Here is a 5,174-nt window from a genome sequence, read left to right as displayed (position 1 = left end):
AACTGAAAATCTGTATTGGGGTGACATTAGTTAATAAAATTATATAGGTTTCAAAGGTACAATTCAATAATACATCATACATATATTGCATTGTGTGCTCACCACCCAAAATCAAATCTTCTGCCATCATATATTTGATCCCCTTTACCCATGGTTTTATTGTTTTATATTTCCACTAGCAATATAAAAAAATCTCAATTCCTAATGTTTTTCCCATACTTGCTAATGTTAGTACATTTAATTTTGACTAGCCTTAGGAATATTAGTAATTTTAGTTTTCATTACCTTGATGACTAATGATATTGACCATCTCCTCATGTGCACATTTGCCATTCATGTCTCTTTCTGTGAAACATATGTTCAAATCTTTGACCAGTTTTTAATTGGCTGTTTGGTTTTATTAGTAAATTGTGTGTGTATATATGTAATATATATTTACTAATGTATTTAATATACAGAATATATATTCATATATACATACAAAAGACATGATCTTTGTTTCAGATACATGTTTAATAAACACTGCCTAGTTCATGACTTTTCACTTTTTAACAGTATCTCCATAAAGCAGAGTTTTTATTAGATCTAGGATCTATTATTTCAAGTTTATTTTTTTGTTGTGTCATTTTTATCCATATATATCTCTTACTGTAGCAGCATCATTTGTGATAAGACTTTACTTTATCCCTCAATTTGTCTTATGTTACTCAATTTCAGTAAACATTGTTCTATTCCGATGAGTTAGTTTATCCTTATCTTAATATCATTTTTTTATAATTTCCATTTTATTGCCAGCCTATTATAATTTGTTTAATTTATTGCCAAGTGTTTCATGTTTAAATGATTTAATTTCAAGTATTCGTTGTTGGTAATCATAAACACAATTTCATATACATATATTAACTCTCCATCTTGTGCCTTTACTAAGCTGACTTACTGATATAAGTAGAAATTTTATAGATTACTTAGATTCTATGTCTACTCAATAATGTTAGTAACAAGACAAAACAATTTAACTTCTTTATTTCTAATCACAATGTCATCATTAGTTTCTCATCTTATTTTATTGGCTAAGAACTCCAGCACATTGTTGAATATCAGCTATGAAGTAGTCATCTTGCATAGTTCATGATTTTAGAGAAAAGCTTTCTGGCTTTTCTCTTTATGTTTGATATTAGCAGAAATTTTGTTTTGTTTTTGATAAGTTAGTGTCTATCACATCGAGGAAGGTTTCTGTGCATTTACTTTACTGAGAGATTTTTAGCATAAATAAGTGTTGAATTTTGTCAAATTTTTTTCTGAAACTATTTGGAAGAAAATATGTATTCTCTCTTTTTCTGTTATTATGGAGAATAAAATTAATTGATTTAAAATATTAAACCAACTTTTAATTATTAAGATAAATGTCACCTCATGATGCACTGTACAGATAATGTTATTGCTGAATTTGATTTATTATTCTCTTATTGAAGATTTTTATCTATGTTCATAGAGGGTATTATTTATAATCTTTTTTGTAATGTGTCTCTTTGATTTTAATATCAAAGTAATACTCTCCTTATACAATAGATAAAGTGTGCTAATGTCTTCTGTTTTCTGAAAAAATCTATCATTTTTAGCATCATACTGTGTTAATTGTAGTTTCTTTAACATAAGTCTTTATATCTGTAGTGAAAATTTCCCATAATTTTTTATGGTCTTCAAAACTGACTTCTTTTTGCTTTTGCCTTTTATATAAATTTAGCAAGTATTTTTAAATCCTCAAAAATTAAGGTGGGATATGTTCCTTACTCCTGCTTTCTCAAAGAGATTGTATAGAATTGGTGATGTTTTATGTTTACATATTTAGTCCTGAAAATTTTGCTTTAGAACATTTTGAAATACAAATTCAATTTTTTTAATGGTTGTTGGACTATTCAGCTCTCTGTTTATACTTGGAGGTATTTTGGTAGTCTCTGGACTTTAAAAATTCATCTATTTCATTTCAGTTGTCCAAAATATTTGAGTGAATTATTGATAGTATTCTCTTATTATCCTTTCAATATCTGAGATCAGGAGTGATATCTTTTATTTCTGATATTTCTAGTGTGTTTTCTTTCTCTCACTGTTTTGTTTTTTGTTGTTTGTTTGTTTTGCTTGTCAGTCTGATTATAAGTTCAACAATATTATTAATCACTAAAGAACCAACTTTTGGCTTCACTAACTTCCTCATTGTCTTTTTGTTTTTGGTTCTGTTGATTTCTGATCTTATCTTTATCATTCCTCCCATTAACGTTTTGGGTTTATTTTACCGTTTTTTTGGTTGTTGTTGTTGGCATAGATTATATGCTTGAGTTGAAATATTTCTTCTTTTCTAATATAAATATTTAACATTAAAAAGGTGTGTGGTTTATGTATTATAATATACATTGAACATTTCACAGATCACTGAGAATCAATATTTAACCATTGGAGATAAAATGTAGAGCATTTATTACTATGTAGAATCATCTATTCTTCCTCTTTTTATTGTGGTTATTACTTGTATTATGTTTCTATACATAGGAAGCTCAATCAGTTAATGTTATAATTGCTTTTAATGTCTATTTTATGAAAGGATTTGTGTAAACTTGGTAAAAATAAAATAAATTGGTAAAAATAAACAAAATAAAAATATACCAATTTTTGTTTATTTTTAATATTTTGTAGAAATCTATAATTAAGACATCTGTGCCTGGTGTTCTATTTTGGGGATGATTTAAGTATGTACTTGTTTACTTTCACAGATACAGGGATATGTAGGTTATATATTTCATCTTGAATTAGCTTTGGTAGACTGTATCTTTCACAGGATTAGTTCATTTTATTTAAGTTGCCAAATCTACTTTACAGAGCTTTTCAAAATATTCTGTTTTACCATTTTAAGATCTTATAAGCTGTAATTACATCATATTTCTCATTCTGGATCAACTTAATCTTTTTTTTTCTAAATCAGTCTCACAACAGTTTTATCGATGTGATTCATCCTCTCCAAAAATCAGCTTTTAATTCTATTAATCTTCTCTCTTATTTTTCTGTTTTCTGTTTAATTGACTTTTGCCTTATTACTTTCTTTCTTCTGTTTAGATGCTTCTTTTCTGATGTTTTACATGTAGCTTGCCTAAAACAAGGTTCCCCAAACCTGGGGTGTGAGCCAGTACCAGTCCGTGGCCTTTTAGGAACTGGGCCACATAGCAGGAGGTCATTGGCAGGTGAGCCAGTGAAGCTTCATCTGTATCTGCAGCTGCTCCCTAGCACTAGCATCACCCCCTCAGCTCCAGCCCAGATCATCACACCTTAGACTCTCAAAGGAGCACTGGTACGTGGTGCCAAAAAGTTTGGGGAACAGCCTAAAACTTCAAAGCTAGTAATGAGAAATCACTCAACAATAACAACATTCATTCTATTGGGACATACAGAGGATCCACAGCTGAAAGTTCTGGTTTTTATTTTTCAATTTCTTACCTACATGCTGAGCATTACTGGAAATACGACTATAATCATTCTTACACTCATGGATTCTCATCTTAAAACGCCTATGTATTTTTAATTCAAAATTTCTCCTTCTTAGAAATTTCATTCACAAATCTGTATTCCCAGATTCCTGTACAGTTTATCAACTGAAGACAATATCATTGCTTACAATGCTTGTGCCAGTCAAATATTTTTTATTGGCCTTTTTAGGGCCACAGAATTTTTTCTCCTAGCAGCCATGTCCTATGACGGCTATGTGGCCATCTGTAAACCCCTTCACTACATGACCATCATGAACAACAGGATCTGTACCTTTCTCATCCTCTGCTGCTGGATCTCTGGGTTGAAGATCATCATTACACTGCTTCTGTCACTTCAATGCCATAGACCATCTTGGCTGTGATGCATTCTCCCTTTTTAAGATTTCATGCTCAGATACATGGTTCATAGAACAGATGGTTATCATCTGTTCAGTGTTGACATTCACTATTACACTGATAGGTGTCATTCTTTCATACATATATATTATTAGGACAATTTAAGATTTCCTTCTCAGCAAAGAAAAACAGCTTTGTCCACCTGTTCTTCTTACATGATTGTTGTTTCTATCATTTATGGCAGCTGTATTTTCATCTGTATCAAGCCTTCAGCCAAAGAAGCGGTAGACATCAATAAAGGGGTATCTGTGCTCACTACATCTGTTGCCCCTTTAATGAACCCCTTCATTTATATCTTGAGGAACAAGCAAGTGAAACAAGCTTTCGATGACATAATAAAGAAAATTGCATTTATCTTAAGTAAGAGCACACTGAATTTGAATTATCAAATGAAAATGAAAGATTGTTTCTTGACATTTTTATGGAAGATCTAACTAGTTCAGTCAGGTTAACCTCACAACTCATCAAATCTTGATTTGTGAAACTACTTGAAACACATAATTTGTTTCTCTCATTAAAAGAACATGAGGGAGGGAGCAATTGGGAGGATCATTTTATGAACTATACAGATGTCTAACCAATGTACTGTATACTTGAAACAAATTTAAATAAATAAAATTTTTTAAAAGAACATGAAAATTATTTCCACTAAACAAAATCTCCCTCATCTCTTATTGTGCTTTTCTAATATCATTCAAAAAAATTATATAACATGTTAAATATAGTATTTATATTTCCTAGGAAATTTTTGGAAGAATGGTTTTGCTAAACTCCTTTACTTTACATACATAAATATGTTGAAACTTTAAAATAAAAGAACTCAAATAGAAATATCAAGTAAAATTAAAACAAGTTATAACAAAAGTAAGAATATAAATATCAGGAATCTGGAAACAAATATGATATACAAAAGAGATAAGCAAGCTAGAATATTTAGAAGATTTACTTCCAGAAACAGGAAAAAAAATTTAGACCACAGCTGCTTGACAATGGCATGCAAGTACTCATACTGGACACAAACCAAAATAAAACAAACTAAAAAAGTAAGAGAATTTTGCTTCCAGCTCTGCCAGAGTAACTAGTTTATTCCCACATTTTCTGCCTTAAATAATCATATAACTGGATCAACTACATGAGAAAACTCTGACAATAAACAGTTCAAAACTGTATCCCTCTGGAAAAGGAAATTTAGTAAATTAGTCCACAATTAGCACTAATTCAGTCCACACTATGACTATAAGCTAG

General features: G+C 30.2%; 1 pseudogene; it reads left to right on the top strand.

The window, feature by feature from the left end:
• The first annotated feature begins 3,388 nt into the window (after positions 1–3,388).
• Positions 3,389–4,363, top strand: LOC120596742 (olfactory receptor 6C2-like; annotated as a pseudogene).
• The last annotated feature ends 811 nt before the right edge of the window (positions 4,364–5,174 follow it).

Source organism: Pteropus medius, unplaced genomic scaffold, assembly GCF_902729225.1.
Source record: "Pteropus medius unplaced genomic scaffold, Ma_sr-lr_union100, whole genome shotgun sequence".
In the NCBI taxonomy this organism is placed as follows: Eukaryota; Metazoa; Chordata; class Mammalia; order Chiroptera; family Pteropodidae; genus Pteropus; species Pteropus medius.
The sequence above is the reverse complement of the archived record's forward strand: the minus strand, read 5'-3'. Positions and strand labels throughout refer to the sequence as shown.